Raw genomic sequence first — 9,633 nt, 5'->3', positions numbered from 1 at the left:
GCGCCGGTTTACGACATCCGAGGCCAACAACAACCCTAATCTTTGGGGTTGTGACAAACATCCTGACACTCTCATCTATCTATTCATGTGACAAATTGTTTGGACTTTTTATGTTTCTTGAACCAATCAGAATCATCCACCTGGCACTAATGACGTGGTTAGACCTTGAAAATGGAGAAATTGTGTGTACGGGAGGCTGGTGGAGGGAGCGCGGCCTACGAACTCCTAGTGAGACTTGAAGCTGGCTTCTGCTGATGAAACTGCAAACCATTCTAAATGAATACAATGAACGATAAAGGAATGTTATATTATTACAATACATGTGATTAAGTTGAGTGTGGCTATGGAAGAGTTACATTATCTTATGGAAAGATAAACTGTTGTTTTTCTGAAACTACCTTATCATGCATCAAACAAATAAACAAAAGATTATTTGTTATTAACTAGCATCAGTTATATTACAGCTAATGTAAATTAGAGAATCATATAATATACAATAATGCCAAGGTCTCTGGAAAGAGGTTTGGTTAAGTGATATTTACATTCCATGTGGTTGAGTAAGCAGTCCGATGGCGGTGACTTCTTCCACTGGTTGTGCCGGGTGACAATGCCGTGAGGAAAGGAGCTGGAAACCGTTCAACAGCCTTGAACACGAAGATCTGTGGGATACAGATCTCCTGGAGCACCAAAGGGTCCTAAAATCTGGAACACGCAGATGAGGCCCTGAAGTAGGTGCAGAAGGTTCTTAACCTGGAACAGGCAAACGAAGGGACCTTGAAGTGAAGTTTTGCTCTCCTGAGCTTTACCTTTTTGCAAATGTCTCTGTGTGTCCTCGGCCTCTCTGGGCCATACACTCAGGACTTGGTCAATCCGCTTTGGTCTCTCTGGCATGGAGACTCGGGACGTGCTGTAGTCTTCAGTGTCTTGCTGGACTAAAAGTTTGTTAAAGGTAATTCAACCCCAGCTCAGAGCCTAACTCCACCCACTGGCAATATTTATATACACCCACAGCGGAGACAGAGGGGACAAACCGAGGTAGTGCACCTGAGATCCGCAGTGACGGATTGATTGACAGCTGTCTGACTCGCAAAGATGGAGAATGACTGGAGTGACGCCAATAGATCTGCAACAGAGCGGCCATTCAAAGTAGAGGACTTTTTGCCCCCACCTTCACCTGAAGTGGAGGAGGGTGAAGTGTCTGTAGACACAGACCCAGAGCCTTATCAATGCGAGCCGCTGGCTCAAACTGTGTTAACTCCCGATGCAGACGATGCCAGCGAAGCAGCAGGGCAAGAGAGAATGAGACCACTGACCTAATCTATGAACAGTCAAATCCTTATACTGAATGCCACTAAAAATAGATCAGATACATGCCATGTATTTTCACTCAAATTAACTGAATCTACAGGCAGTGCAGGACCAATAAGTTCAAACCTAATAGCATATTATAAACCGATTTCCTCAAATAAATGTTAGACTATATAGGCCAGCATGTTACGGTATTGTTGTTCGCTACCACAGCAACCACTTGCGTGTCAGGGTTTGAAAGCGTGACTCACGTATTAAAAGTATCTGTACACATGACGGGCAGCAAAAAATATTACAAGAAAAGCCTGACGTGTACTGACAACTGCTAGCCTGACGTCGTCATACTAAATTCTAGTCAGAATTTGAGTCTGATACTGCTCCGTTGGGCTGTGATTATGGGGCGTGTTTCAACCGAACCAGGAAAGACCTCAATTGGATAGACCTACAACCAATCAGAGCAACGGAGCATAACGTTAGTTGTCAAATGTTGACCGAACTCAACTTCACTGTGTTGCCAAGTCCGCGGTTCACTGCAGTCACTAGTAGTATTAGAAAGATTGAAAACTAATGAGAATTCTGTCCTCCTTTTGAGGAGTCTCTTCAAAGATATCTGATCCACTCCCCCAAAACCAGGTGGTTGTGTTGCAAATATTTACAACCCTTTTGTTCTAGGTGGAGTATTTAAGGGAGGGTAACATAGCTTTCAGTGGGAAAAATTCTGTAGCCAGAACCCCCATGTGGTGCTGTGTCAGTGTCTTTTGGGACACACACACACACACGGCCTCATGAAGCTTCGAAGCGTTATGAATCAATGAGCCGAATGATGATTCGGATCGCGTGTCAAACCGCCAAACTGCTGAAATTTGGCGATTCAAACTGCTGAATCGACTCACTGATTCATAACGCTTCGAAGCTTCATGAGGCCGTTTTTTGAAATCGTCATCACTATGTAAGTCGTTATTTAAGTTTTTTTTGCGCACAAAAACTATTGTCGCCGACTCATAAAGTTATTTTAGAACCACTGTAGTGAAATGGACTTTGTAACGACGTCTTTAGTACCTTTTAAGGGTCTTGAGAGTGAACCGTGCCATTGTGCCAATGGAGGACTTTCAGAGCCATCAGATTTCAACTAAAATATCTTCATTTCTGTTCCGAAGATGAACGGAGGTCTGACGGGTGTCGAACGACATGAGGGTAAGTAATTAATGACAGAATTTTCATTTTTGGGTGAACTAACCCTTTAAGTTACAATTAAAGTTAGTGAGTCCATGCTAACGTACAAACCTAAATAGCTAACTGTTTTCACGCCATATACAGCTCAAAAACACATAAACGAAGGTCTACATTTCAGTGCCTCCATATTAAACTGGATAAATGTAAATTTATCGAATTTTACCCTGCGGTACATGAATAGTGTTGATCCTGGATGTTGTCATCTGCGGTCTGCGCAGGGCTTACCGAGAGGTCAATTGTTTTGGCAGTCACAGACCAGGACATAAGGGATTAGTTTTTAGATGGGTGAAGGGCAGAAACTGCATGTGGACCAATGAGAAGTCCTGTCCTTCCTGGTTTTTGGTACCAGAGGTCTTCTTCTTGCCCTCTAAGAGGTGTCTGGCTGTTGTCCTAGCATCTTTATCTGATGGTGTTGGACAGTTTGTAGCAAACCTTTGTCCACTTACTGGCAGAGAGGGGCAGGGCCATAAACTGGGCCTGGAATGTGCTGTCCACTACACATTTATTCAGCCCCTTTGATGTGAGTACCTGGAATTACAATGACCACTCATGTCATGCTATTCTGGAAACATAAATAGTGGATCAGAATCAATCTAAGAGATAGACTGCCTGACAGTACAGTTTATTTCATCCAGGCTTTGATCACCAGCACTGCAGCAATGTCACAACCATGGAGCCCAGAGAATCCTGCCACTGCATATATGTGTGGGATCTGCATTGAGGTACGAGACAGAAAATCATTCATGTAGTAAATGCAGTTTTTGTTAAAACACAGCCTTGTACAATGATCTATTTTGGCGCTGTAAAATGTGTTGGGGAAATTATTTGTCATTTTTAAAAGAACTGTTTTACTTTTCACTTAAATACCTTTACATGACTTTTCTGATATCTGAACAATAGATGTAACTCCCTGGAGACTAATACACTCAATCTTTTTAACATCATGATATGAATGATATTTATATATAACATTAAATATAAAATGTGCATTTGTTTATTCAGGTGAAGAAAAGCATAGAGGTGATTTTGAAAACCGCTTTCAGGATTTACATTCCTTTTACCTATAGGAGTAAGGTTGTGGATGATGCAACATACTATTTGATCAAGGTAAATTAGTGTTTTTAAAAAAAAAATGTATGGGGTTTGAGCTTGTGAAATCATCACTGAAACTCTTCAAAGGCACAATTTTTAAGTTTCAAATATGTGTCCTGAACGGGTGCGATGTGTCCAGTAATTTTCCCGCCCTCTCCGAAAGGCTGAAATGAAATGGCCCTATAAGCCATGTCAAATTTTATAGACCAGACAAGCATCTGTAAATGTGATGAGATTGTCCCAGGTCATAAAATTAGGTTTTTTAGGCAGTAACAATGGTGATTGCTTGATGATTGCACCTCTGAAGCTTGATGGTAAAGTAGCTGCACAGGTTTGAGTGTTGTACTGGAGGCTTGTGCCCAGCTAGTCAAACAGTATGACAGATATGGCATGATCATGGCATTAAAATATATTGTAGCTGTCTTAGTAGTTAGACTAGTTTATTAGACTAGTTAATTAGTTAGTTAAATTTCTAATATAATGGAAATTTGACAAGTTGAACTTTACTGTGTTTATGAAATTTTTAATTAGTTTTTAAAATTTTAGATTAGAATCAATTATTATACCTAAATATTTAAAGTCAGATACCGTTGACAGCAGTTCCTCTGCAATATAAATATTGGGTGTAAGATTTTCTGTTGACCTCTTCGTGTAAAACATACATGTGGTTTTCTTTATGTTTAAATGAAGACAGAATTACTAAGCCACAGCGTGACATCGGCCATCACTTCCGTGAGCTTACATGCAGTTTGCTGTTTGGTCGGAGCATGTACATAAAAGACAGTATCGTCTGCATACATTTGAATCTCAGACTCATTGCATACAGTGGGATCATTTATGTATATATATGCTAAACAACAGGGGCCCTAAAATTGATTCCTGAGGTACACCAATATCACAACTGATCACTTATAAACCCACGTGGATCTCTCTCTCTCTCTCTCTCTCTCTCTCTCTCTCTCTCTCTCTCTCTCTCTCTCTCTCTCTCTCTCTCTCTCTCTCTCTCTCTCTCTCTCTCTCTCTCTCTCTCTCTCTCTCTCTCTCTCTCTCTCTCTCTCTCTCTCTCTCTCTCTCTCTCTCTCTCTCTCTCTCTCTCTCTCTCTCTCTCTCTCTCTCAGGTGAACATCGGAGGAGAGGAGCGTGTTCATGCGATGGTAATATTTAAAAACGGGGAACTGATTGTGAATCGTGCCAAGTACAGTAAAGCCGGTGAACCACTGGTCCCCTTCTGAACACGTCTAACCTCATGCAGAAAACAGTGTGTCTGATCTAATAACAGAGACACAATGAGCTGCCATACTGTATAGCGGAACTACTGTAAACCGTTTTATTCCTCAATATTAAACTCAATGTTCAAACCCTCAGTGCCTGTGTCAGTGTGAAGATGTGAATAACACCATATTCACTTCACTTCACTAAAAATATTGCTGAACATAAATATTGCACCATTCCAAATCATTTAAAATAACAACAAAAAATGCTTTTTAAAATAAAGAGAAAAATTTGAAATCCATTTCCCAAGTCAAACCTGTTGGCCCTCTTACTGTGCGTTCACACGAGACGTGACTTGCGCGAATAAGAGCCCATGCGCAGCCACTTGGACGAGTGGCTCCTGAGTCCTGCCTCTCATGCTCTCATGTCTGTCGACGGCTCTGGGCAGAAGGGTTATGAAAAGCTGCCTCCTCTGGACAAAGCTGTGGCCGCATATCTTCCCGCCCGCCACCATTGGCTGGAAAACCAAGGCCGCTCACCCATCCAAACCTTGCCGGACCACCTCGGCCATTGCTGGACGTGCTTACACCTCCAACGGCCAGGCAGCGGCTGCTTTACACTCTATGGCGATTCTCCAAGTGAATCAAGCAAAGCTACTAAAGGACTTGGATGAGGCTGGAAACGACTCTGCCACCTTCAGAGAGTGGATCTGGCTCTGCGCACCATGAAGACGACGGCGCAGGCCAAAAAAATATTAAAAATCGCAAAGCCTCATTCACTTCCATATTCGAGCCCCCGTCCGAAAGTGAAAGTCAGTAGGGGGGAAGGGCAAACTCTGTTTGCGTGGCTGCAGCGACCTGAGCTGAGCCTGCATGAGCGGTACTAGAAGGAGATTGACGCGGTTGTCGGGTGACACGACTTATCTTATATTACGAAAGGTATAACAAACGGACGATCATCATCATCAAGTTTTATAAAATGATTAAAATCTTCATAAATCCAGGATGAGTTTGCCATGTTTAGCCTAAATTATCAGACAGATAGCTTGCAGACAAGCAGCCTAGGCTACTATGTTTTTGGTAGGCATTAGGCAAACTAAGCTACATGTCTGCTGATAGTTAGTTTCTCACATTTCGTTTTAGCAAGAAGAATGAATGATGGAAGTAATGCATCACATTAATTATTTTATTCAAAATGGTTAAATGCCTAAATCCTATCACTATTTTGGGTATTGTTTGAAGCCAAGATGCCCACTGAAAAGAGGCGGATTCAGGAGAGGGAGAGATGATTCAGGGAGGCAGCAAAGGGCAGCACATCACTGCAGGGTTGGCTGCAAAAAAGCTTTTAAAGACTTTACACTGTGATAAAGATGACATGACACTGTGTAGGTGAATTGATTCAATAATCAGACTCATATTTTAGTCATGTTTTTCTATGTTATAATTAGTAGTAGGGGAGAGCGGGACACAACCTAACACTTTTTGACTTTTTCAGTAATCCACTTGGCTATTGGGTGAGTATTTATTGTTTCCCACATTAATTGCACACATGTCTAGTACAATTATGTGGTTTTGTTTCATTAATACAGTGTATACTTTTTTCTTGATTTACCCCGAAAGAATGGAAGTGAAATGTGACAACATGCCCCATAGGTGAGGTACATTGAAACATAACCAAATGACAGCTTAAAATGTTACCTGATATAATCAAAAAAATATACAAGACAAACTAAAATATTTTGTCAACAAAATACAATTATTAACTTTTTAAAATAAAATAATGGCATTTTTTAATCATTAAAAATATAAGCATTTTTGAGTTTGACTACAAACACATCGCTAAATACAGCTATACAGCATAGTTCAAAACATAATAATAATTAATAATTTCTGAACATTAACTCAGTCATTATTCACCCTTTTCTCATGGTTTTTCAAAAGAATTCATAAAAGTATAGAATATAATGGCATATTTCTAATAGGGGCTCATTGTAACCCCACCTGCACAACTGGGATGTAAACTGCGGCTCGTGTCTTCTGCTGTTAGATCAGCATTAAAGAAGGATCTCAACTGTTAAATAACAGATATAAGATTAAAATAATATGGATTTGTCTTATTTTAAATAAACAGATGAAAACTAAACTTAAGTAAGAAATGTACTTTTGCTATGGTTAAATACATGTTCAGTAATATCTTCCAGAGATTTTTTAATTTTGGCGCTATTTTTTCTCTAAATAATGTTGATATGGCAACTAGTAAATACAGCAAGTATCGTCATTCTGGCCTGTGCGGAAAGGGTTAAAACTAACCCCGCGTTAGATTGTGCCCCGCGCTCCCCTAGTTAAGGTGATTGAGTGCTTTATTTCAGTGTTTTACTTTTTTGTGTATATATTTTTTAATAAAGACCCTGTTATTCTAAGTCCTTCATATAGCCTGTGAGTTTTTTTTTTAGGGTGGGGTGGTGGGGGTGGGGAGTTGGTAGGGGAGTGCCCTTTTTTTAGGTCAAAGCAACTGCCCCTCAAAATTCCTGTGCACGTCCCTGAAACCAGCGCCGAGCTCTGATCACAGACGGCGCTCAGTGCGACAGGGCCCCCGACCCAAGATAGTGTTGGACCCTGCAGCCCAGAAGCTGGCCCGATGGCCGAGAAAGGAAGAGGAGGAGGCTAAGTCCCACTGCGGCCAGACCACCCTACAAAAAGCCTCACCCAGTTTTCCTGCCACCCCGTTCAGTTCCGGGTGCTCGTGTGCTGCCCACAAAGAGCCTGTTCATATGCCCTGCTTGGGAGCCGCTGTTATAGCAGAAATAAAAATCAAACATACTCAAAAAGAGAGCAAATTTCCTCTTCCACCACCCACATGCACCCCCAGTCCCTCACAGCAACTTAGTGCCTGTATTAATTCAGCCCCTCGCCACACGGGCCGAGGCCTGGCAGGCCATTCCCGGAGTGTCAGCCTTTGTTCTAAACATAATAAAACAAGGTTATGAACTCCAATTTGCTCAGACCCCCGTTTTTCAACGGCGTGGTCGAAACCTCTGTGGAAAGCAGGGATGCAAAAAAATATCCATATTTAAAACTTTATCAAGTAAAGTTCCAGCCGATCGCCTTCCGTGGAAAAGTGTCGAAAGTGCCTTCTCGCAATTCAAGATGCGTACGAGACCTCTGACGAGCGTACACGGTCGTGTTAGTCTTTCGATCGGCAGAGGCACTTTCAACACTTTTTCCATAAATTGAACACAGAAGGCGAACGGCCGACACTTAACTTTATAAAGTTTTAAATATGGATATTTTTCTTACACAAACGCATCGATTCGCTTCACGAGGCCTTTATTAACACCGCAGAGCCACGTGGACTTTTGATTTACATGGAGGACTGGATCCGACTTACAGCAGAATGTAAAGGTCAACATTCGCCAGAGGAATTTACATTTCTGAATGAACTCTGCCATTAATGTGGAAAGCTTGGACACATAAAACGTGCATGCAGGGCCAAGCAAGCTGCCGTGGGGTGCCAAAAAAGTGCATTCAAAGGACAAGAAGGATAGCCTGACAAGCCAGACCCACATCAAGATGTTGGGTCTGGAAACTCACCATTGACAGGGCTCAATCCGAGGGGCGGGATAAACGGCTGTCTTTCAATTTCCTCTGCACGCAATTGGATAGCGCCATGAGCCCCACAACCAATCAGAGCGGAGAAAAAGGTGAAGCCGAGCTAACGTTAGTTGATAGACTTTCGCCGTATCCGGTCGGCAAAACTTCGAACATATCTTCTTTTCTTAAGAATGACTTCAGTGCCGTTCTTTGTTCTTTTCTCAAAGAGAAGCTTAACTCCAAGTCTTCCAGAGTCGCGGCCAAAACCGATTCAAAAGACCGCTGTTCGTCAGCTTTGTTTACGAGTAGCACGCAGAACCTCCGCAACTCTGCCGCGACGTGCCGTCATTATGTTAAGCCCGCCCACCGATTCTAAACATTAGAGCCTTCCTATCTGAGAGCCTTCCTATCTCCTAACATTAGAGCCTTCCTAAGATTAGAGCCTTTCTATCTGAGCAGACCACACAACTCTTGGTCCAAGCTCTTGTTCTCTCCAGACTGGACTACTGTAATGCTCTTCTAGCAGGCCTTCCGGCATGCACTATCAAACCCTTGCAACTGATCCAGAATGCAGCGGCGAGGGTGATCTTTAACGAGCCGAAGAGAGCGCACGTCACGCCTCTCTTCATCAGACTCCACTGGCTACCAATAGCCGCTCGCATCAAATTCAAGGCACTGGTACTCGCCTTCATAGCAACCACTGGCTCTGCACCAATTTACCTTAACTCGCTTGTTCAGACATACACACCCTCGAGGAGTTTGCGTTCTACCAGTGAACGACGCCTTGTGGTGCCATACCAGAGAGGCATGAAATCACTGTCACGGACCTTTTCCTGGACTGCCCCCACCTGGTGGAATGACCTGCCTATCTCAATTCGAGCAGCCGAGTCTGTAGCCATTTTCAAAAAACATCTAAAGACGCATCTCTTCCAGCAGCACCTGACCAATCAAGAATAGCACTTAACATTCTATTCATTTTTCTGTCTGTCTAATTTATAAAAAAAAAAAAAAAAAAAAAAAAAAAAAAAATCCTGTGTGTTCTGTGTTAGATTAACTGAGACTTGTTACAGCACTTGCATACTGTAGCCTCTGACTGTTGTAGTTGCTTCTATTGCTCTCATTTGTAAGTCGCTTTGGATAAAAGCGTCTGCTAAATGACTAAATGTAAATGTAAACACGTTGTGATTGGCCTGACCAG

Source organism: Gobio gobio (genome assembly GCF_949357685.1).
Source record: "Gobio gobio genome assembly, chromosome: 4".
Lineage (NCBI taxonomy): Eukaryota > Metazoa > Chordata > Actinopteri > Cypriniformes > Gobionidae > Gobio > Gobio gobio.
Note: the sequence above shows the minus strand (reverse complement) of the source record.